Genomic DNA, 27,008 nt, shown 5'->3' with positions numbered 1-27,008 from the left:
GACAGTTCTGAGAAACTTTATTATGTGTGTCAGCATCTTTATAAGTGTGTCAGCTCAGGAGTTTTATTTATTATTTTTATTTGGTTTTGGTGATAGGTTGGAGCATGTTTAAAAGCTTATGAGAACTGATGGGGCTCTTGAGTTTAGCTCAGTCATGATCTTTTGGGTTATGAGGTCGAACTCGGTGTCAGGCTCTGTGCTCAGTGGGGAGTGAGTTTAAACATTCTCTCCCTCTGCCTCTCCTCACATGCACGTGCTCTCTCTATAAAGTAAATAAATAAATCTTAAGGAAATAAATAAAAGCTGATAGTTATAAGGCACTAGAGAGCCTGAAACTAAAGATATGGAAGACAAGAAATAATCGGCAAAGTGTGGTACTTGAGAAGGAAGCAAAGCTAGAAATCAGGGCCTTGTTAGAAGGAATCAATCTGAGAAGCAAGATTGTGCACTGTAACAAAGAGAAGACATATGAACATGATGGTGCAAGTAAGTTTCCTGGTTCAGAGATAGAATTTGAGGGATCCCTGGGTGGCGCAGCGGTTTAGCTCCTGCCTTTGGCCCAGGGCGCGATCCTGGATTCCTCGGGATCGAATCCCACGTCGGGCTCCCGGTGCATGGAGCCTGCTTCTCCCTCTGCCTATGTCTCTGCCTCTCTCTCTCTCTCTGTGACTATCATAAATAAATAAAAAAAGAATTAAAAAAATAATTTGAGGAGATTCCTCTCAGGGCTTATTATAATTCCGTTCTGGAGTAGAAAATGAAATTATATCTTTAGAGTGGAGTTTTAGGTGAATATAATCATAATGAAGAGAGAGAGGGAGGAAGGGAAATAGGGAAAAATAGAAGAATGGAAGGAGAGAGGAAGAGAAAGAAGGCAGGAAGACACATAGGAAAGAGAAAGGATAAAAAAGTCAAGACAGATCTAGGGGGAAAAAAAAAGGACAGATCTAGGGCATTGCTTGAATACGAATATTAGGAGTCTAAAATGGTGCCAATGTGTATATAGCCCTTACCAAGCTGTCCTGGCATCCACAAAACAGTGTTTTTATTCAAACTTGGAATTTTCTAGACAAATATGTTGTATGGACAATGTGACAAGGCAATTAGGTTCATCATATTTGCATTCGTTGTCTAAGAACTAGATGCAGATAATAGAAAAATATGGAGCACAAAAAGACTTAGAAAGTAAAGTGGAAGAGTCAAGAGAATAAACATGTCAAAGTAGTCAAAGAGTTATTAAATTTGTTTTTTGTAACTGTTTCTGTAAGAAATGTATATAACCCTACACGAAACGTTCCTTTACCAGAGCACTCTTTTTCCTTTGCGAAGATTGTGTATTCCAGGCAGCTGTCCTATGTTGGACTCAAAGAACATTCTCATGCTTCCTCAGAAAAAAATCTTTTTTTTTTTTATAAATGGAATGAAGATGTGTAGACAATTGGATGCAGAATGCTACAGCATGTTTCTTGATTTATACAGTTAAGCTATGTAAAATTCAGATGCCAAATTTGAAACATAGAAATCAATTTCCCTTTTCTGTTGCAGTAACAGTAATTAATACCTGTCTAACTTTGTGTTGTCTGGAAGCGGGGGCAAGCAAAGGTCACTTATGTAGCTTATCATAACAAGAAAGGAAAGGAAATATGTACACAAATAGTTTGAGAATTTACAGCTGCATACATTTCTCTCATTGAACGAATGTTTTGCTATGTTTAATATTTACTTCTTAGTCATCAACACATTATATCTCAACTAGAATTTTGTTAACAAGATATCAATAGCATAAAACTTTGTTTGAACTTTGCATCTTGAGGAAGACATGATAATAGTGTCACTGTGTACAATTGCTGATTCTCTTGTGTGTGTATGTGTGCCATGGAAGTTTTCCTTTCATTTATTATAAACTGTTCTCTTACCGTGAAGACATTAGGAAATAAATATTTTCAAGTTGGTAATTGGAACTTCTGTGAAATTAAGTTCCCTATAGGAATTTTACTTCATTTATCTCCTTTGGAATACACAGAGGGCAAAAAACAAACAAAAATAAAAACAAACCGAAAAAAAATCAAAACAAAACAAACCAAAAAACATCCCCAAAACAAAACCATATCTACAAAAACATGTCCCATGAAACTAAGAATCAATGAAAGAAATTAAGCTATAAAACATCCTTGCCAAATTCTGTAATTGTTGCACTCAAATAGAAAAAGATGTGCAAAAACCAAACAATATAAAAAACTAAAAATCTAGAACAAAATGCACACTTTTATTGGTCGTGAAAATCATATATGAAAATTTTTTATTAGAATATTATATCTTAGAGTCCTGATCAAATCAGGGAAGAAACCATTTATTTCTAAAGAAGACAGAATGGTACAAAGGTAAACACCATGCTTACATGTAGTTTCTATTTCAATTTAGCAACCTAGCCAGATGTCAAAAAAGAAAAAAAAAAAAAAAGAAAGAAAAAAAGAAAGGAAGGCAAACAGCAACATCCAGGGAACACTACATGACTCTGATTTTAATGGTTTTACTTTGTGCATCACTAACCTTTGAAATGCCAACTTCTGAAAGCACAATTGCTAAGAAAACAACAGATTTGATGAGAGAGTGTTGAACAGCAAACATGACTCTTAGATGGACACTTCTCAGTCCCCTTTCTCTCTTCAGTATTGCTCTTCAATAAATCTTTTCAGTAAATTGATTACTATATTTATATATAATTAATATTCTCCAAAATATAATTACATATGATACAAAAAAGGTAAATGATTTATAGCAGAGAAAGATTATTCAAAGATTAATTCCAAACAATAACTCAGAAAAAATATGGACAGCTGGTATTATGAAACAAAACAAAATAAAAAGTACCATAGAAAGGGTTCAATAATGAGACAATTTTTTAAAAGGATAAAAACAAAATAAAAATCAAGTTGACAACTTTGTGAAGAAATAGAAGAATAAAAAGACCTTAGTGATTGATATAACATTAAACACCAAAAAAAGAAAAATATATAACTTAGAACATTTGAAATACCTATTGAAAGTCATGTCAAATGTTGGGAAAAGGCCAAAAGATATAAATATAACTAAAAAATTAAATTGCAGAATTAGAAGACAGAGAAATGCCAACATGCACAAAAATAATAGTGTTGAGTAAGAGAACAGGAAATAATGGGAAAGAGGTAGAGAATCTGAGAAAAAAATCTTTAAAAAATAAGAACATTACAATACAAAGGTCTATCTTTTACCTAAGTTGATATGGAAAAAAATAGTAATATAAGCTCCTTAATTATTCAATTTTAATATTAAAAAATCATATTAGCAAATACACAGGAAAATCAAGTTGCCTACAAAGGGGAAGAGAAGGAATATTATTAGTGTAGGCTCCTTTTTCCCCACAGTAAATACCAGAATTCAGACTGTAACATCAATAATATTATGAAGTAAACACTGTCCCAATGAAGTAAACACTGTCCCGTTATTTTTTCTTTAATCCAAAAATTGCTTCAATATAAAAAGTGTATGCAAAATAAAAGGGTTTAAATTGATAGATATTTATCTAGGGTTTCTACACATTATCATAATTGAATTATCCCTGAATTGTTTTTAATTTTGAGAAATACTTTTAAGAAGTGAAAGTTATACTCTGAGAACATAAATAGAAATAACACAAAGGGTAGGTAGATTTTTTCTTGGTGTTTAGAAATATGCACATAACCTAACCCCAAGAGTTCCATTTCTGAGAATAAATCATAGAGAAGCCCTGTGCAAGTGAATAATTATACCTGTTCAATAATATTTATTGCATAATTTCTGAAAGAGAAGAATATTCAAATGCCTAAATGATCAACATATTAAAATGATTGAACTAAGACTATTCATATCAACATCTATAAATTTTGAAAGCATATGAATGGGAAAAAAAGCTGCAGAATATTAACATGATACCAGAAAAAAGAATATTAGATAAAATGTAAACAGCATGAAAAGCCAAGTTAACAAGTTAACAAGTAAATGGGATAATCTAACAGTTCACAGAAGATAGTAAATTGCATTATTTTGCATAATCATATAACTTTGCATAATGTAGTACTTTAAATATTATTTAAATCTTATCTTATTCTCTCATGAAAAACACATAGATTAGCATAAGCCCTTCCATATATATATAAACCTATTTATCGTGGTAAGGCTTGCATAATATATAAAATAGTCAAATCACTTTGTTGTATACCTGAAACTAATATAATATTACATGTCAACTATACTTCAATTTAAAAAAATGTACAAGACACTCAATTGTCTGGCCTTAAAACTATAAGCATCATAATACATTATAGTCCTATAATACATGCATTTTGTCATGATTGGTGGTGCTGGTAAAATAACACTTTATAGAGTTGTAATTTTTTTCTCAAAATTTTATTCATTTATCTGAGAGAGAGGGAGCATGAATGAGGGGCAGAGGGGCAGAGGGAGAGGGATAAGCAGACTCTACAATATGGGGCTAGATCCCAGGACCCCGAGACCATCACCTGAGGTGCAAGGAGATGCTTAACTGACTGAGCCATCCAGGAGTTATAATTTTTTTTTTTTTTGTAATTGTGTTACAGATTCAACTCTATCTGTAACAGTTAAAAGAACACATTAGAAAGAAAGTGTAGAGAAAGTATATGATGACATATAAGAGAAGATATCTAAAGAAATTCTATGAGTAAAACTGCAGACATTAATAGAGAAAAGCTTTTTAATTGCATTTGTTATTTAACATTTATATATTAATGTTAAAATGCAAAAACTGCCTCTTAAATTTTATTGATCATATAGTAAACTACAAGAATAATGAAATTTCTTGAGGCACCTTGGTGGTTCAGTCAGTTAAGTGGTGGTGTCTTGATTTTGGCTTAGGTGATCTCAGGGTCATGGAATTGAGTCCTGTGAGGAGCCCTGTGTTGGGTTCCATGATCAGCAGGGAGTCTTCTTGGGTATCTCTCTCCCTGTCCATCTGGTCTTCTCGTTTTCTCTTTCTTTCTCTCTCAAATAATAAATAAATCCTTAAAAATAAAAAGAACAATGAAATTTCCTTTAAATTAGAGATTATGTCTATACTTTTCAAATGCACTGATTTGTACTAAGTGTATTTGCTGTTAGCTCATTGGAATCAATAATAGTATCATTAATGTTCACACATAACTAAAAAATTATTGACCTGTTTGAATAATAAGTAGATTTTAGAAAATAGTTTTGAATGAGGAAGTGATACTTGGCAATTCAAATTTAATTTAATAACATTTAGATACTACATGACAGGACCTGAGATCCTGACCAGAACTGCAGTAAGACACTTAACTACTGAGCCACCCAGACACCCCAAGATGATTTTTTTTTCAAATTGCCAGTGTCCAGAAAAATTACTAATTGTTTTTACCTTACATGTAATAAGACTTGTTCAACTCTATGAACCTGTCCCATGATACAAATGCAAATTTTATACAAATAAATATTAATTTACTTTAAAAGTATTGTTCATGGACATGTTAATTAAGTATTTGTATTAATAGGTAAATGTGCTATGCTAAGAAAATACTAATGTATAAGATGGAATATAGTGAACAAAAAACTACCAAAGTAAATACTAAAATTAGATAATTGAAATTTAAATGTAGCTCTAATCTTACTTTGTTTCTCAGATTTTAAGAATTATCCAAATTTTTATGTATATAAAAAAACTCATTAAAAATGTGTATAGGTGGTAAAACAAGTCTTGTTGCTGTTCCTTTTCTAGTTTTCTCATGGTTACTGGGAATGTTCTCCTTGAAGCAACCAATTGAGTTTTATATTTGCATTCACAAAGTGTACCTGACATTGTATTTTTCCCATAATAAATATTGGTTTGAAACAACTAAAGCATCAATATTGATGTGAACATCTAGACTAGAATCTCTAAGTCAATAAATATTATACATACAATGAATAAACAGAATTCAACCTTTTAGAAGCTCTGAAATACCAACTAAAAGTAATGGAAATAATGGATAATTTTTTTTAGTGCATGAAAATAGGCCACAATGACATAGAAGCAATATATTTGAAGTGTACTGTGATGGTCTGTCAAATCAGGCTTTTCAGTCAGATGCACAGCCTTTTCATTCTCTCATTTTCTCTTTACATTCTCATCTATCAAACACAATCCTTGGTCTCATACTCTACCTAAAGACTTTTCTGACAGTTTTGAATTCCATTATTTTTTCTCTTCTCCTTTCATTGTGATATTCCTCAAATTTTTTAGTATATGTTCACATGCAAGAGGTGAGCAGCATTTACTAAGTTCCCCAGACTAAATAATAATTTATTTATCACTTATAAATAATAAATAAGCTGTTAGGAGTTTTCAACTACAAATAACAATAATCTCCTAAAATGTTTTATTTATTTTATTTTTTATTTTTTTTAAGATTTTATTTATTTTTTCATGAGAGACACAGAAAGAGAGAGCAGAGACACAGGCAGAGGGAGAAGCAGGCTCCATGCAGGGAGCCCAACGTGGGACTCAATCCCAGGTTTCCAGGATCACGCCCTGGGCCAAGGGGAGCGCTAAATTACTGAGCCACCTGGGCTGCCCAATAAAAATGTTTTAAAAATAAGTCAACTGTATTAGCTCACATAAGAGGAAGCCCCAAGGCAGGGTAATTCCAGAGTTCTTTAATTCAAAGACATTGTCAAATATCCAAGTGTGTTTGTTGTGATCTCCTGTCTTGGCCCATTAGGTGGGATCCTCTTATGAATTCTAGACAGCTGCAAAAAGTTACAGTTGTCTTCAAGCATTTTAAATATGTCTCTCTCTCTATATATATATAATATATTGTATTATACATACATTAATATTATCAATATTAATATATCAATATTATATGAACTATTAATATAAATATAAATATATTAATGTCAATTATTTATATATATAATTATTTATATATATTAATGTCAATTATTTATATATATATTTATATATATTTATATTTATATATATATAAGCTTTGCCTTTTTTTTTCCTCCTAGCACCTACAACCTGCAAGGCACATTGACAAATTAACAAATAAATAAATTCTACTATAGACTGCTATCTTTCCATTCCAAAACTTTTTTTTTTTCCATTCCAAAACTTTCAAGAAAACTTTTTTCAGAGGAAAAAATGGACCTAACTAAGAAACACCTAATTTAACTGCTGAGGCATATTGAATTAGCCCTGAATGAAAAGAGTAATTTGATTACACTCTGAGATTTAAAACTTTCAGCATGCGGTTATCTAAACTGGAACATCAATAACTAACTAAATACTCAATTGTTAATAATACCAGTGTAAGTATCCTAGGGTTGCTAGCCTTTCATTTCTCAAAACTAGCATTCTTGACACTTCCTAACTTCTCTTTTTTTAAAGTTTTTAAAAACTATTTATTTATTTATTATTTTAGAGAGAGAGCGCAGCAGAGCATGCAGGTGCATGTACAGGGGAGCAAGAGAATATCAAGCAGATTCCCCACTGAGCATGGAGCCTGACATAGGGCTGTATTTCACAACCCAGAGATCATGACATGAGCCAAAATCAAGAGTTGGGCATTCAACCAACTGAGCCATCCAGGGCCCCTTCTCTCTCTCTTTTAAAGTTTTTCTTTAAATTCCAGTCAGTTAACATACAGTGTAATATTAGTTTCAGTTGTACAATATAGTGATTCAACACTTCCATATAGACACATGAAAAGATATTCAACATCACTGATCATCAGGGAAAGACAGATCCAAACTCCAATGGCATGTCACCTAAATTTACTCTTAAATCCACTGGACACAGGACTCCTATGTGGCTCTTGGGAATACCAAAGTTACTAATGTTGTCCATGTGTTCTCTTAGATCTCCAACCACTGCTCATATCAAACTTCCATTTCTTGATGATTGCTGATCTCAGTTGATGATTAAACTTAAAAGTGGTTTAAGAACTTTGAATGACCAACAGGCTTAATGTTTCTGATGAGTCAATACACATTTAATGTATTTTAAATTCACTGGATTTCTAATTGGTAAAATTGGAAGGAGAGATATCTATAAGAATGGTTCCCTTCAGCATTTACTGATTACTGTTTTACAAACCAGGGCAAGATTATTTTCACTCTGTTGGAAATTTGTATGTTTTTGCATTATCTCCAAATTCTTCAGATTCTAGAATGTTTGATGAGGAAAAAAGCTCATTTGACAAGATTTAGGTAAAACTTTCCTCTTTTGATTAAAAATTTGGTACATATTGTATTCCAAAGATCAATTAATATGATGAAAATAAAGGGAAAATAGAGAATTAGACTTGCAATTGTTAAATATGCTTTTTATTATTGACATTCACATATGGAAATGATGGTACCCATCTTTAACACAGTTGGAAAGAAATATAATTGTCATGGAGAATGTGACAATATTCATAGGTGTCATGCTCATGGTTAGATGTCTGTTTTACTCCTTGACATACTCACACTGACAAGGTGCTTATCACCCTTGTTCTTACTATTGGCTCACAGTCAATAAAGTATCATTATCGATAGATTCTACACCCCATTTCCTTTTTGGATTATGCTTCTGACAAACTAGAGTGTTAATCAAAGATAAAAAGAATTCTGTAATTTATCTTAATTGTAGAATTAATATTTAAACATTACATGTTCTACTCTCAGAACCTGAAGATTTACTTCTTTATTTACAGGGCCAAGTGTAGTGAAATTCATCAATAATGAACACCACTAATACAATTTCATGCTCACCCTCCCCAACAGTTACCTTGCATCATTGAGAACTCTACCAGGAAATAAAATACAAGGGATTGTAAGGGATTTTTGCCCTTATTATTTTGCCCCTACTATTATACTAAAAGTAATTCTGTACCCAATTTTCCACACTAAAAAGAAACATATCACCCCCTGAAGTATGTTTAGAGTATATTTTGCACCTAATTACTTCATGTGAACATTTGCTTTCTCATTGAAGAATTGAAAACTCTTTGAGGTCAAGCCTCAGAAAATGTGGAAATTCTGGTATTTGCTTTAATTTCCTCTCAAACATAAAAATAGACACTCATTAAATCTCTCTAAACTTTGCTTTGTATAATTAAAATAATTATGACAAGTATCTTTTGATGGCAGTAGGAAATATACCATGTCAACTGCCTTTTAAATAAGATCCTGGCATTCATCTACAATTTTCATATGTTCAGAATAGAATATCCTAACTCTGGAGGAAGAAAAATCTTCAAGTTCTTTAAGCTATTATAGTCCATTGTTTTCAATGTTACTTTTAAACGTACACCTGTTAGTATTTTAAGATAACTAATTAGAAGATGTCAATTATCAATATATTCTTAAATAACAGTATAATAATTTGTATGATAGTATATAACATAGATTAATCAGCTGTTTTGCAATAGAGACCTTGGATAACACATACTTAACTGATTTATAGGAATTATTCATGCAAAATATTTTCTTCTGCAAATATTTGGCTGGTTGGCCAACACTAGCATTATCTCAAAAGAATTTCCAAATGAAATTAGAATGTCCACTCAGATACTCGTTGAAAAAATAAGAATTTTTACAGAATAAAATATAAGAAATAAAAAAAAATCATTAAGCTTGGATTTTTTGAAAAACTAATTTGATCACTTTTATATCTTGTGAAACTGCTCTGAACACAAAGAACAGATATTCACCACATTTGAATTTAAAAAGTGGGGGAAGGGATCCCTGGGTGGCGCAGCGGTTTGGCGCCTGCCTTTGGCCCAGGGCGCGATCCTGGAGATCTGGGATCGAATCCCACGTCAGGCTCCCGGTGCATGGAGCCTGCTTCTCCCTCTGCTTGTGTCTCTGCCTCTCTCTCTCTCTCACTGTGTGCCTATCATGAATAAATAAAAATTAAAAAAAAAAATAAAAATAAAAATAAAAAATAAAAAGTGGGGGAAAGAGAGCAGCTCCTGACATTCTGAAGATGGCCTGACACATTTAGGCTGTTATTTTCCTATTAGATATAAACAATTTTTGGGCACCTGAGTGGCTCAGTGCTTGGGCTTCTGCCTTCGGCTCAGGGCGTGATCCCGGGATCGAGTCCCATATCCAGCTCCCTGCATGGACTCTGATTCTCCCTTTTTCTATGTCTCTGCCTGTCTCTCTCTGTCTTTCATGAATAAATAAATACAATCTTTAAAAAAAAGCAATTTCACAAAGTACCATCCTTAGACAGGTTACTCTAAGACCATGATAAAATGGGACAAACTGAGACCACTTTGTAATTTTGTTTAAGCACAGTGAAAAATAAATAATTGTTAAAAACTCCAAAATACAAACACCTCCCTCACCTTCTGAGAAAAATAAATTAATATTTTTAAAATAACTACAGCTTCACTCTTCTGTTAGTCTCCTCTTACTATAGGTAAATTTTATTGAGATAGACAATCACAGAGTTGCCTTCACTTTCTGACAGCATCAAACCTAGACAAACACTTGCTTCCTTACATCTTCACAAAAATTACCCAACGCCCCATATCCTATAATGGGTTCTTTCTAGCACCTTCCTTCAGAGATACTCCATGGTTCACCATAGTGTATGTTCTCCTTTGCTGCAAAGATAGATAAATCCAATTTGCTTAACTATGAGTGTATTACTGGTGGTCTTTGGCTTGATTATGTTAAGTGAAAGTGACAACTTTTAAGGTAATGAGGCAGAGAAAATAGCCATAGTCATCAAACATCTAAGTCATGCTCCAGTTCCTATTTTAAATTCTCGTGTGCCTAAAATCAAACAAAAGCACACATGTACAAACTCTCTTTCACATTTAATCCAGGAGGGAAACAACGGAAAGTGCTATGAATTCACCATTATCATGAGAAATAACACTTGAATCAAGGATAATGAAAAGAAACCTGTAAATGTGTGTGCCTGTGTGTGCAAATAAAGCCGTGTTTAAATTTGAAAAGTAAAATTAGTCAACAGTTGTGTTTTATTATTTTTTTTCTTTTTTCCTTTTAATAATTTCGTGGGAGTGTGGAGGTTGAATGATGCCATCCCACTGCCAGCAAATGACAAAATTCTAATCTTTGAACCTTGTGAATATGTTACATTATATTTTACAAGGGATTTTGCAGATGTAATTAAGGCTCTGGACCATAAAATAAGGAGATTACCCTGAATTATTGGAGTGATCCCAATCTAATCAGATGAGCCTTCAAAAGTAGAGCATTTTTTCTGGCTTAAAACCAGAGTTATAGCAAAAGGAGGAGGAGGGATTGGAAGTAGAGAGAGACTTGACCCTGAGTTGCCAGAAAGAGGTTACATGAAAGGCACCAGAAGGAATAGGACAGTCTCTAGGCATGCAGACTGCTCTCTAGGTGACAATGGCATCAAATGGGGACGTCAGTCCTCCAAACACAAAGATGAACTGAATTCAGTCAGCAACCTGAATGATTTTGGGAGCGGATCCAGAGCCTCATGAAAGAAATGCGTCCTTGCTCACACCTTGATTTCAACTGTATGAAACTAAGTAGAGAACATAGTTGTGTGATGCTGTATGTGGACTCTGACATACAGAACTGTGAGACAGTAAATGGGTGTTGCATCCAACTGCTCAATTTGTAGTGATTTGTTATTGTGGTAAAACAAAACAAAACAAAACAAAACAAAACAAAAACCTAAAAATTCTGTTTGAAGCTCGGGGTTAAGCAAAAGAGTTTGTTCTGCACCCTTTGGGACTAATCCTTATACCAGGACAAAGGTGACTCCTTAGCTCAACATCTATTTTTGTTACATATATCTTTTTCCTGTTTTCTAGATTCTACAAATCACTTTTATAAGAAAAAAATTTATTTATATATGTGTTTCTTTATATAGAGGAGGGGAGAAAAAGAAAGGTATAGGAGCACTGCCTTAAGAAAGTATCTAGGCAACAACAACAAAAAATGTAGTAAAAGAATAAAGTATGCAAGGAATTTATCTGAGCTTGGATTAATCTAATGTATAAATACAAGAATAAATTTTGCTATACTAAAGTAGTCGGGCACAGGGAGAAAAGTTTCAGAATTGTTGTAATAAGCTAATGAGATGAATGGATTTTGAGAAAGGTGTTTGTCATTTGAACATCATGAAGACAATAAAGTAAAAATAAAATTCTGAGACTTAGTATGACTATAAAGTTATAGATTTTAAACAAGTTGCATGTAAAAATTTTTGATTATTGACATGCATGTACACATATGCATTTATACAAATATACTTTAAAATAAAAAAAAACATGCAGAAACCTACCTAATTTCCTTATGAAATTATTTTGATTATTGCTAACTACTACATACTTTTTCTAAATAATGAAAGATATGTTTTATATTATGGAAGTATCTGAATCTAGTAAAAGCTAAACAAGCATTTGAGGAAAAAAATGTGCCCAGTTGGGCATAGCTTTCTGTTTATTAGGGAATCAGAGCTACTTCACAAACAGAATGTTTCTAATTCGACTTGGCAAAATTTAAGTTTAATCTTTTTCTTAAGAAAGATATTTGAATTTAGTATGAATTCTTGCATTATATATGTATATCTTGCATTATATATATATAAAGATATATATATTTAAGATATATATCTTTCATTTTATATATATATATATAATGAAATGTCAAAAAAAGTCTGCTTGTCATTAATTGCATTAAAATTTGTGAGGTTCCTAATAAATTCTAGATAATAGTCCTTATCTTGAGTCTATCTCCAAGTTATTTTGAAAATTTCCTAAAGTGAGTAATTCAGCTTATAGTGTTAGAACCATTTAGAGATTTCATTCAAATGCATGTGTAACAAACACAAGATTGGAATGGTTTAATCAAAAATAGATTTGTTTTCACTTACCATGTTTGTAAGTAGGTTACCCAGGATTGGTGCAATCATAACACAATGTCTTTAGTGTCCCAGTCCCAGTCTGTCTTTCAGCTATAATACCTTTTGTTGTTCTCATGATTGTGGAATATTCACAAAGACACTTCAGTAACTCTATCCTTTCTTTCTGTACACTGCCCAGGAAGAAGAAGAAAGCAACAAGCTGGAAGTGGTAAAAAAGCAAAAGTTTCCCAGTCAGCTCTAGTATCTATCCTTTGGCTTAGTTGGCCAGAATTTTGTTACTGAATAACTCTTGTTGCAGAAAATTCGTGAAATATAGCTGACAATTTAGGCATGTAGCCATCTAGAAGAAAAGGAGTTTTGATTGGTAAAGGAGTAAAGGAAAATGGATTTGTGACTGCATGAGCCGTGTGTAACGAGGCTTACTAACCTTAACTGAAGACATAGTCACTTCTCCATCTTTAGTATCTGATGCCATACCACAGATAGACTAATGCATACTTTTCTAATTGTAATTTTGATAGGAATCACATTAAGAGTATAAAATACTTTGGACGGCATAGGCATTCTAACAGTATTTGTTCTTCCAATCCATGAGCATGGAATGGCTTTTCCATTTCTTTGTGTCCACTTTCCTGTACAATTTCTTTCATGAGTGTTCTACAGTTTTCAGGGTACAGATCTTTTACTCTTATGGTAAGGTTTAATCCTATTATTTTGGGTATAATTGTAAATGGAGCCGTTTCCTGATTTCTCATTCTACTGCTTCATTATTGGTGCATAGAAATGAAAGATTTCTGACAATGCTTCTGTATCCTGTGAACTTACTGAATTTGTGTATCAGTTCTAGCACTTTTTTGGTGGAATCTTTTGAGTTTTCTCTATAAACAGTATCATGTCTTCTGCAAATAGTGAAAGTCTGACTTCTTCCTCACTGATTTGGATGCCTTTTATTTCTTTATATTGTCTGATTGCTGGAGCTAAGACTTCTAGGACTATGTTTGGTAAAGTGGTGAGAGCAAATATCCATTTCTTGTTACTAACCTTTCCTCACTGAGGATGTCAACTGTGCATTTATCATATATGGCCTCTATTAGATTGAGGTATATTCCTTCTAAAAGTACTTTGTTGAGGGTGTTTACCATGAATGGGTGTTGTACTTTGTCAAATGCTTTTCCAGCATCTGTTGAAAGGATTATATGGTTCTTATCATTTCTTTTATTAATGTGTTGTATCACATTGATTGATTTGTGAATATTGAACTGCCCTTCCAACCCAAGAATAAATCCCACTAAATCATGGTGAATAATTTTTTTAATGTGTTGTTGGATTCAGTTTGCTGATATTTTGTTGAGGATATTTGTATCTATGTTCATCAGAGATATTAGTCTGTAGCTCTCTTTTTTTGTGGTGTCTTTATCTGGTTTTGGTATCAGGGTAATGCTGGACTTACATAATGAATTTGGAAGTTCCCTTCCTTTGTTTTGCTCTTTCTTTCTTTCTTTCTTTCTTTCTTTCTTTCTTTCTTTCTTTCTTTCTTTCTTCTTCTTTCTTTCTTTCTTTCTTTCTTCTTTCTTCTTTTTTTTCTTTCTTTCTTTCTCTTTCTTTCTTTCTTTCTTTCTTTCTTTCTTTCTTCCTTTCTTTTTTCTTTCTTTCTTTCTTTTTCTTATCTTTTTCTTCTTCTTTCTTCTTTCTTTCTTTCTTTCTTCTTCTTTCTTTCTTCTTTCCTCTTTCTTTCTTTCTTTCTTTCTTTCTTTCTTTTCTTTCTTTCTTCTTTCTTTCTTTCTTTCTTTCTTTCTTTCTTTCTTTCTTTCTTTTCTTTCTTCTTTCTTTCTTTCTTTTTTTCTTCTTTCTTTCTTTAATAGTTTGAGACGAATCAGTATTATCTCTTCTTAAACATTTGGTAGAATTTATCTGTGAAGCCATCTGGTCTTGGACTTTTGTTTTTGAGAACTTTTTGATTACTGATTCAATTTCTTTGCTGGTAATCAGTTTTTTCAAATTCTCTCTTTCTTTTTTTTCAGTTTTGATAGATTTATATTTCTGGGAATTTATCCATTTCTTCTAAGTGGTTTAATTTGTTGGCATATAGTTTTCCTAATATTCTCTATGATTCTTTGTATTTTTGTGATGTTGGTTGTTATTTTTCCTCATTCATTTGTGATTTTGTTTATTTGAACCTTTTGTTTTTGATTAGTCTTGCTAGAGGTTTATTAATTTATCATTTTTATCATTTTTCAAAGGACCAATTCTGGGTTTCATTATTCTGTTCTATTCATTTTTGTTTTGTTTTTGTGTCTAGATCATTTATTTCTGCTCTAGTTTTTATTTTTATTTTTTTACTCTTCTCTGCTAGGTTTAGGTTTTGTTTGTTTGTTTGTTTGTGTTTAGCTCCTTCAGAAATATTTTTTTAAAGTGTAAGCTAAGGGCACCTGGGTGGTTCAGTCAATTAAACTACTGCCTTGGGCTCAGGTTGCGATCTCAGGGTTCTATGATTGAGCCTCAAGGTGGGCTCTTTGTTCAGTAGGGAGTCAGCTTCTCCCTTTGTCCCTTGTCCCCTGCTCATGCTCTCTCTCTTTCAAATAAATAATTAAAATATTTTTAAAGAAATAATAAAAATAAGATGTAAACTGATTCCTGGAACTTAAGCTCCAGATATACAAGAGTTAATAACTGGCACATGAGTAGATAGATGTTCCATAATTACTTTAAATACACATTTTATGTTATATTAGGATGGAGTTCTTACAGCAGTATAATCATAGTATAATATAAGGGAAAAAGTAAGAATGATCCTTGGTGAAACAATTAAAGATATTTTTGTTTTCTCAGGAAGGTAGTATAGCTAATGTAAAAGTATGTAGTCAAAAGTTTGGTGGTTTGGTTATTTCTTGAAAAAACCTCATTGCGACATGAAACAAAGGTAGAAGAGAGGGAAATTAGGATTGCAGAAGGCTGAGAATATTTGTGAGATGGAATATTGAATTAAAACAGAAATAGCAATCTTTTTTCCATCTCCATGACTTATTTTATAACTGAAATTTTGTACTTCTTACTTTTTTTTTTTTAAGTGTGTGTTACTGTTAAGTGTTTAGATTAATGAGAACAGAACAGGGAATGTTGGTTGGGGATGTTCAACAGAGAATCAGCATAGGTGATTAAAGCCATGAAGAAAAATTTGTTCATGAGGGATCATAAGTGAAAAGACAAGAAAAAAAAATGAAATCTATAAAGAATAGTCACTAAAAGGAACTGAAAATGAATCAGTCAATAACAGCAAGAACCAAACAACCAACATCTATTGAGTGTTAATTATATGCCTGGCTTTTTCTTAAGCACATTACATCATTTAACAATAATTACAATAATGTTAATCCATATAATTTTCATGCAGATGAATAAGTAATGTCATGATATTTGAATGATGTCCAATATGAGTAGATTTTAAGAATGCAAACTAATCAACAGTGCCAAAAATGAAGCAAGAACAAAGAAATTGAAAAATAAAATGTGTTTTTATCTTACTATATTTCTTCATGTTTACACTGAAAAACAGATGATTTTATAAAAATTTCATTGTATTCCATATGTTTCTTAATTTTGGAAGAGTAAGCAATATTTGTTTATTTGCTGTTCCATTTTATTTCTCCATTACATGCCTATATCAGTAAGATGAGGAGAGACAGTTCTCAAATTCCTAGTATTTTTTTATTTGTTTTTATTGAAATTCGATTTGCCAACATACAGTATAACACTCAGTGCTCATCCCATCAAGTGTCCTCCTCAGTGCCCGCCACCCAGTTACCTCAATACCCTCCCACCTCCCCTTCTGCAACCTTTTGTTCATTCCCAGGGTTAGAAGTCTCTCATGGTTTGTCTCCCTCTCTATTTTTTCCCACTCAGTTCCCCTCCAAATTCCCGGCATTTAATGGAAACCAAACAATGTCCTTTTCCCTCATTTTATCCAGTTATTTCTTTTCTTTTCTTTCTATTGTTTTCTTAAAGTAAATATGGACATTTAAACTATTGGGTTGAGAACTATAAGGAGCTCAGCACAGAGAGCTCCATCTTAGCTCCTGCATTAAGAGACTTGGTCAGCCTTAACCTGACCTCTATCAGCCTAAGCCCTAGTCCTTGGGACAAGGCAGGTTCTTTTAGAGCTTCTTTCTGTCTCAGGGCTGTCAAAAGAATGATCTGTTTGTTATAGCCATACCTAATGAAAACCCCCATCCTCCTTTCCTTAGAACATTTAATAAAAATGTCTTACAATTATGAATTTTTAATTTGCCTTAGTTTCATAAATCTGATGCATATTATCTTTTCAAAATCAGTCAATATTAAATATTTATTTATTTTAAGAAGAATATGCAATGTTATTTTTCCTAATGTGACTTCATATTTGGGGGAGAAAAAAAAACATGACCAAAATCATGATTATACTAAAGAAAAGTCATTAATTATTAATTTGATTAATCAATAAATCTTCTTTTAGAGCATTCTAAATACCAAGGACTCAAGTAGTTTGCCAATTTAAATAGGTTGGATTTGAGCAATACTTGCATTAAAAAAGGAACAAGGTCATATTAGTTTATGATATTAAACAATTCCATTCTAGTGAATATCAAGTTGGTCAGTAGTGAAATGAGCAAGAATGGAGTTAATATGAAGTGAGGAAGTGAGTCCAAAAAGACATCCAGAGAGAGCAATCAGAAAGTACTTTAGGTCCAAATAAGACTTTATGTTTTTTTCTAAGTAAAATATAAAGACAAATGTTTGATAACAGATTGGTAATTTGAGTCATAAGTGGAGCTAAACTGTTCTGCAGATAATATACTCCAAAGAAGTTAGAACAAAGACTGAAGATTATTGAGAACATGCTTTAGTAGTCCAGCTGAGGAGAAGACATTCAAAAGAGATTTAAATATTGCACAAAATGAGAATATGTAGTATTTTGAAGTTAAAATGGACAAAATTTGCTAACAGGTTGGATATAGGGTGTGAAAGCAAGAAAAGTTTCAAAGACTTAGGTTTTTGGCCTAAAATTACTTAAATGATGGTAAATGGAAAATGTATACCACAAATGAATATTGAATAAAAATAGAATTCAATTCCAGATTTAGCAGTTGTCACTTGAGGTGTATTCTTAATAGCCTGTTTATATGCCTTTGTATAATCTTTAGTGTTAGGGACAGTAGTAACAGAGCGGGGTTGGATATAGATTTCTGGGTCCTGAGATTAGGGATGCATGCTGATGTTCAACAGAGAGGGACTCTAGTTAGAAAGCAAAGAGATGCTTGCATTTAGTGAGAAATGTTGTTATAATAATTTAGCACAAACGATAAAAGGTAGGAAAAGATTTATTTATAAAGTTTCAGTTGTATTAAATTGTACTATATTTTGTTGCAGTAGAGCAAACCAACTCCTTTCTGAGATGTAGAATAGCTGTATAAAATATTGGAAAAATTAGATTCATATAACTGTAATTAAAATGAAGAATTATGGAGACATGATCCCATAGATAAGTAAAACCCAATGCTAAGAGACAAACATTTGAAGTTTCTTTGTAACCAGGTATCTAGTAATTCCAGAAGAGATCATATTGAGAAAGAAAAGCTAAGAAAATATTTAGCTAAGCTGGGGTCCCAGATAAATCAGAGTTTAAGTTATTTGTTTTATTTTTGTATCAGGGCGCAAGAAAAACAGAATTATAAATAAACTGGCCTTCTCACAGACTGAAATTCAGCTTAACTCATCAGAATTTCCATGAACCAGGATTGATAATGAACCTATTGATTCTATTATAAGATAACATCATGTTAGATCTCACAACATTACCACGATTTTGTATGCAATTTTTGGTTCATCATCATCGTCATTATCGTCGTCCTGCAGCCACAGGAGATGGGACAATGCAACTGAAAAATAAAATATAATAGAAATAGAAATACAAATTTAAAATAAATGTGCTTAATATAATCAAAAGGATAAAATGGGAAATTGAAAATTTGTAAAGGAACTGGAAACAAAAAAAATCTGATGAAAAATTGAAAGTAAAACTAAAATAATAAAATAAAGCTCAAAAATTTGCTAGTGAAGAAACTAATGGAGATAGAGTAATAGAAGGAAGTTCATTTTCATAATGAGAGAAGAATAGCCCTTATTACTCACATCAATCACCATATATATAAATTTCTTCTACAGAAGTCTAGAAAACTGCCTGTTATTAATACTTATAATCAAAACTGCATGAGATCGTTATAGAGCAGTAATGCAATACAAGGAAAGGAAAATAATTATATGAATTGGAAAAGAAGAAATAAAACTGTACTTGTTAAGTAATATGATCGTATACCTCAAAATTGGAATTATTAGAATTTTATTTTTAGAATTTATAATCCAGTTTGGATGTTTGCCATTTAATATATAAAAATCTAAGGTCAACATACAAAAAAATTGATCAACTTTATTTTATTTTTTCTGAGCAATAGACATATAAAGGAAAATATGTGTTAATAATTCATACATGTTAATTGATCATGTCAAATGTATATGAATAAGTCTAAGGAAAGTTATGCTAAACATGAAAAACAAATACTATGTTGAGGAAAAAACTAAACCTTGTAGAAATGGAAAAAAAAAAACTCAAAATCGCAAAGATATGCATTCACAAATTGCCTTGAAGACTCAATGCAATTCCAAATGAAAACGCAAAATAAAAATCTATCAAAATGTTTATATTCTGACAACTCAACTTAAATTTTGTATAAAATTGAGAATGATCGAGAAAAACAAAATCAATTTTGAAGAATAATGTAGAAGACCTTGTTTTACAGTTATTGAGATTTTTTACATTGCTAAAAGCATTTTAAAGATGTGATTTTGCTCATTGAAACAAAACAGTTGAAACAAAATATTGACATAAAGCAGTAGGAAAAAATAATAGCCGCGTTAGCTTGTTAGAACTATCAACAACATTACACAGGCTGGGTATCTTAAACAATAGAAATTTATTTTCCCAGTTATGGAGGCTGAAATTCAAGATCAAAGTTTTGGCAAGTTTGGTTTTCTTCTGAGCCCTCCCTCCCACCATGGTTTGTACATGATCACCTTTTTACCATGTCCTCTAATGGTCTTATCTGTGCAAACACATCTTTTGATGTTTCTTTGTGTTTACAAATTTCCTCTTTTCATAAAGACATCGGACTGGGTCATGGCCCATACTGACAACCTCATTTGACTTAATCACTTCGTTAAAGGCCCTATCTCCAAATACAATCGCATCCTGGTGTACTGGAGTAGGGGCTTCAAGACATTAATTTGAAGATGGGAGTAAAATTTCAGCCCATGAAAATTGCCTTTTAAATAACTGATTTTGTACCCCAATGTTTATAACAGTAATGCCCACAATAGTCAAACTATGGAAAGAGCCCAGATGTCCATTGACAAATGAATATATAAAGAAGATGTGGAAAAATAAAAAGATGATGTGATATATATACATATATATATATATATATATATATATATATATATATATATATATATAGGACTACTACTCAGTCATCAAAAACAAAACAAAACCAAACCAAAAGCAAAATCTTGCCATTTGCAATGATGTGGCTGGAACTAGAGGATATTATGCTAGTTGACATTAGTCAATCAGAAAAAGACATTATCGTATGATCTCACTCATATGTAGAATTTAAGAAACAAAACAGAGGATCATAGGGAAAAAGAGGAAAAAATAAAACAGGACAAAATCAGAGAGGGAGACAAACCATAAGAAGACTCTTAACCATAGGAAACAAACTGAGGATTGCTGGAGGGGCTCAGGGATGGAGTAACTGAGTCATGGACATTAAGGAGGGCATGTGATGTGTTAAGCACTGGGTGTTATATGACCAATGAATCACTGACCTCTACCTCTGAAACCAATAATACATTATATGTTAATTAATTACATTGAAATAAAATTTTAAAAAATAACTGGTTCTGGATCTGCTGGAGGGCCCAATAAAATTAAACTTTAATCCCTATCTCTCTCCATAAAAAAGTTTCATATGATTATTGATCTAAATATTTATTGACACACATTATGCTTTGTGAAATTTTCTCACCCTTTTTTGATATTCTGTTTGTTCATTTCAGTTTTTTTCTCTTTGCATTTCAGTAAGGAAGTTTCTATTCATACCTTCAAGCCCTGTCCTGGATACTGATGAGTTCATCAAAGGTATTCTTCATTTATTATGTTTTTGGTTTTTAATATTTCCTTTTGATTATTTCTTAGAGTTATAATCACTCTATTTGCATTGCCCATATGTATTCCATGTCCTCTATTTTTCCCATTAGAGTCCTTAACATATTAATCATAATTATTTTAAATTCCCTGTTAACTCCAAAATTGGTGTCATATTTGACTCAGATACCGATGATTGCTTTGTCTCTTCAGATTTTTTTTTTCTTTTTTTTTTTTTTTTTAAATCTTTATTTATTTATGATAGTCACAGAGAGAGAAAGAGAGAGAGGCAGAGACATAGGCAGAGGGAGAAGCAGGCTCCATGCACCGGGAGCCCGACGTGGGACTCGATCCTGGGTCTCCAAGATCGCGCCCTGGGCCAAAGGCAGGCGCCAAACCGCTGCGCCACCCAGGGATCCCCAGATTTTTTTTTTCTTTTAGCATGTCTAGTGATCTTTATGTTGAAAGCCAGACATAACATGTTAGATAATAGAAATAGAAATAAGTCAAACTTTAGTGTGAGTTTTTGTATATCTGGCTATAAATTGGTCTGTGTTTGGTATTCTCTACAGCCGTATGTGCCAGAGGCTCCAAATTCACATAGAGTCCTTGATTTTGTCTCTCATGTTATCTTCGGGTTTCCATAAGATTTTCTCTTTAGATACAGTCTGTGTCTTGCACCTCTCTCAGTTATAATCCAATTTTATTACACCACGGCCCTATTGATGAAGTGCCAAGGTATGGGAAAGGCAAAACATTTTATACTCTCATGATTAATTTTTCATCTTTTAGTGGTTCTGTGTCCTTGAGCTATCACCTTCACAAGTATTTTTTAGGCCCCTGACTCCTTTCAGTGAGTAGGGAGACTAAAGGTTATAGAGTTGCATAACTGCCTTTCCTCAAGTCAGAAAATGCTCTGGTAATGTATTTTCCAATGAAGAATGGACATTTTTTTTTTATTGAGAATTCTCTAAATATATTTCTAAGTTAATACTTCTTCCTTTTTATGCCAGAAACAGGAAGATTTTTCACAGATATTTATTCTGAGAATCTTGTGGGGTTACTGTGACTAAACTCCAAAAAAGTGTGCAAGATCCCCTAAGACTGAGAGCACAGCAGTTTTTCACTTTTAAAGTAATCTATTTTAAACTTCTAGCAATTTGTCGAAATTATCACTTAGATTTTTTGACCAATTTATGGCTCCAGTGGCCGCTATGTCAGGTAAACTGGTCTTGCCTGTGATTCTTTGTGTTCTTCTCTCTCTAGATTTCAGGTTGGGGATTTGCAGATAAGGATCAGTTGTATTTCTATACACTAACAGTAAAACATCTAAAAACTAATACTACTTCCAATAACATCAAATAATAAAATATGTTGAAACAAATGTAACCAAGGAAGTAAAAGATCTTTACAATGATAACTACAAGACATTGATGAAAGAAATTAAAGAAGACTCAAACAGAAGGGAAAATATTCTGTTTTTATGCATCAGAAGAATTAATATTGTTAAAAATATTGTTAAAATTAAGATTGTTAAAAATATTGTTAAAATGTCCATACTACCCTAAAACATCTACAAATTCAATGCCATTTCTACCAAAATTCCAAGGCATTTCCCACAGAAATACAAAAACTACCCTGAGATTCATATAGAACCACAAAAGATTCTTAATAGCCAAAGCAAATCCTGAGCAAGAACAAATCAAGGGACATCATACCTGCTGACTTCAAGTTATACTACAAAGCTATAATAATTACAGCAGTATAATATCCTCATAACAATAGATATATAGATACCAATGGAACAAAATAGAGAGCCCAGAAATATAAAATCAGGCCTCTACCTAACATCAAAAACAGACATTAACTTGTAATAAAGATTTAAACATAAGATCTGATTCCATAAAACTTCTAGAAGAAAATATATGGTGTAAGCCCCCTTGACATAAATTTTGGCAATGAAATTTTTTTTTTTTTTTTTGGTTTTGACCTCAAAAGCAAAGGCAACAAAAACTAAAATCAAGAAGTTGTGTGTGTAGCGGGGGAGGAAGTGGGGTTACAGCACATTAAAAAGCAAAGGAAAGAACAAAAAGAAAAGGCGACCTAAATGATGGGAGAAAATATTTGCAAATCATATATCTGACAAGAGGACAATATCCAAATTATAAAGAATTTATACAATTCAATAATAAAAAAAATTTGGTAAAGAAATGGGCAGAACAGATGTAGGTACTTTTCAAAGACATCCAAATGGCCAACAGATGCGTGAAAGATAGTCAGCATTAGAGAAACACAAACCAAAACCACAGTGTAATATTACATCACACTGTAATAAACAATACAATCGCTATCTTCAAGAAGATAAGGGATGACAAATACTGATTAGGGTGTGAAGATAAAGGAAACTTTTACAGTGTTGGTGAGGATGCAAATTGATTCAGTCACTTTGAAAAACAAAATGGAGGTTTCTCAAAAAATTAAAATTAGAACCATCATGTGATCCACCAATTTAATTTCTGGGTATATATTCAAAGGAAATAAAACAGGATATCAAAGAGGTACATGCACTCCCATGTTTACAGCAACATCATTCACAGTAGCCACGGCATGGAAACAAGCTCAGTGTCCATTATCACATGATTGTATAATGAAGTGCTATACACAATGGGATGTCATTCAGCCATGAAAAAGAAGAAAATCTTGCATTTATGACAATTTGGATAGATCTTGAGGATATTATGCTAAGTAGGTAAGTCATACAGAAAAAGATGAATACTGTATTAATCATTTATATGTGGAATCTAAAAAACCTGAAGTGAAGTTGAAAAAGCAGAGAGAAATGATGGTTATTGGAGATGGGGAAGTGGGGGGATTGAATATATGTTGGTTAAGGGTTCATACTTACAAGAAGTACATAAGTAAGTCCTGGATAGATAATACACAGCATAATAATTTTAGGCTACTATACTGTATCATAGCAATACTGCTAATAGACTACCTTAATTGTCCTCACCACAAAAAAGAAATGAAAATTATGTGACATGATAGAGGTATCAGCAATCTCTACTGTGATAATAATCATATTGCAATAAAGAAATGTATCAAAGCAACACGTTATGTACCTTAAACTTATACAATGCTATATGTCAATTGTATATTAATAAAATAAAATTTTAAAAAGGATGGTGGTTATCTCCCTGACCTCAAGTCAGATGGGTCCTTAGATTTCCCAGAATACTCTTGGCATTTATTACAGTAGTTATCACAGTATTCTATAAATATTGGTTTAGCTGTTTCTCTTTTCAGTGTAATAATGTATTTCTCTAACCACACTGGATAGTATCGTGTGTATTTTTATTCATTTGTGTTCAACTAAAATTTGTTAGATAAACATCCAATCAAAAATTCTCCATTTGACCTTATTTTCACCTTGGATCTTGCTGATGCTTTTATTATGAACTTACTAATAAGCAATTTAAATTTAATGACTCTCTCCTTTTATCCATTAATTAAACTCTTTTAGAAAAATATGTTCATATTGTTGAGTGCAGTAATGGAATATAAAAAGTGTAAAATCAGCACTTTTTTTTAGCTCAGCCATCTTTAAGCACAAAAGCAGTTAACTGCACCCAACAATTAAGTTATATTAATGCAAACAGGAAAAGAGATAGCTATATTTTGAAGCATGTCATGTTAGTGACTCTCTAGAGGTATATATTATTTGGGCAAAACAGAGACCACTACTTTCAGTATTACAGTGGCATGCTGGGACATGGTTAATAATTGGTTGAGGAGGGGTGGGAAGGAATCCTGATCTGTAACATTTGCTGGTTTATGTTCTATAAATACGCCTTATTATTGATTTGAAGCTATCAATGTGATGTCATGGAATACAGACTTGAGAGGATATAGGCACAATTGTTCTTCAAAGGCAACCATTCCAGCACAAAACTACTTGCAATTAAAAAAAAAAAAAAGTCAGTTACAGGTGGTGTAACAGATAAAATAAAGCTCTGTTAAATTATTCTACTTCAGATTTCACATTAAATGGCAGTTAGAAATTTAACATTATACTTTAAAAATCACTTTTCTGTGAAACTAACATTTAAAGTCCATTTCAGAGGGATTATCATATTAAATCATTTTAATTTCACCAACAATTTCAAGTCTATTTGACAAAGGGGCAGATGGCCTAAAGTGAGGAAAGGCTTTCCATATTACATAAGGATCTATGGAAAAAGATAGAAAAATGGCCTCAGAAAAGCTATGCTTCATTAGTTTAGTTTTTGCCTTCAACTACTCTTTTCACAGATATAGCTTTATTTCAGATAACTTTCATGAACGCCTTAGGATAAGGATTACAATAGAATTTAAATGACAAAATACCATTTTAGCTTAAGTATGCCCAGGTTTACATCTTCAATACATACATTTTAACATGTGTATTAGACCAAACAACAGAAATGTAGAGATATTTTGATATTTTAAAGACTTTGTCTTTTAACTGATAGTGTTATCTCTGGAAATATAAGATCTGTTGTAGTTTATTATTAATACATAAAGTATTTCCACATCTTTCTCCACATACATAGTTTTAGCAAGTCCTTCAATTACTATGTATTCTCTAATGGGATGAACTGATTTATTGGTGGCTTCCTCTGTGCCTTCTATTCTCCTGTCTGTGTATAATTCATTTACACTGGGAAAAAGATATATTTTCAGGGAGATCTTTTTAAGTTTAGCTGCAAAGCAGTTGGTTTAGTTCTTAAATATTGAAAAACTCCTATATCACTAATCAAGTAATGTGACCCCAGCATTGAAGACAAAGTATTTCATTAGTTTGCATAAAATATACACTATTTGGTGGATACTTTTAAAAATATGTTATTCTGGTATAATTGTGTAGACATTTCTTATTTTTGGTGACTTGCATGTATTATTTCAACTGATATCTAAATTACTCAATAAAAATGGCTTTGGAAAAGATTTAATTTGTGCTAGCACTGTGCTAGGTTCTAGAAATGAGTTCTTACAACAAGAAATAGTGATTTCAGGTAGAAAAAACAATTTATCTTTCATAAAAGGCATGGAACTGTGTGATATGCCAAAAAAGAATTAGCACTGGAGCCAGATTTCAACACACCAACATTTAGAAAATTCCATCTCTATCATATTCATCACATGTTCTGAGGAAAATTGCACACATGAGAATTGAATGATCATCTAAAGACAACAGGCTAAATTGATAATTGAGGTGAATAATTTGTGTAATAAAGTAAATTTATTTAAGGGACTTGATTACTCATATTCATTATCTGCATGATGTGAAGTGCTCTACTTTCAACTCTGCTTTAACTAATGAGAACATCTTTTTAACATAATTGATGTTAAAATGATCTTCCTTATGTATTTTATTATTTTTTATGTATTGGTGTTATACAGTTTTATATCCTAGGACAAGGATTTTATAGTCCCCAAAAATAATGTATATGGTTCTATGATATATCAAGGTATTAATCTATGTTTTTCTTTTCTCTTTTATTTCCACTGAATTTCTTTCTTTATTATTTTCAAGTAAAAGATATGAGACAAGACAGAAGCCAAAAGTAGTCTGTTAAGTCTTGGTGTTCTTTTTTTTTCCTAAAGAGTAAATCCCTAGAAGTGTTTATAAGATTGGAGTATTTAGTAGAGAAAGGGGACTGTGGAATTTCAGATACTACATCATGCACACACTCATAAGGAAGAATCACTAGCGTTATGGATGAAATTTCCTTTTTGAAGTTGGAGAGTTGTTGAAAACAAAATGGTGGCTCCAGTTACAGAGATCTGATAGGCAGAACAATGCTGCCCCAAGTTGTC

At 32.2% G+C, this 27,008-nt stretch overlaps 1 pseudogene; it reads right to left on the bottom strand.

The window, feature by feature from the left end:
• The window catches only part of LOC119877287, a 155,744-nt pseudogene that overhangs the window by 48,660 nt on the left and 80,076 nt on the right, over positions 1–27,008 (bottom strand).

The sequence above is a fragment of the Canis lupus genome, chromosome 19 (assembly GCF_011100685.1).
Source record: "Canis lupus familiaris isolate Mischka breed German Shepherd chromosome 19, alternate assembly UU_Cfam_GSD_1.0, whole genome shotgun sequence".
Taxonomy (NCBI): domain Eukaryota; kingdom Metazoa; phylum Chordata; class Mammalia; order Carnivora; family Canidae; genus Canis; species Canis lupus.
Note: the sequence above shows the minus strand (reverse complement) of the source record. Positions and strands in the feature narration are given on the sequence as shown.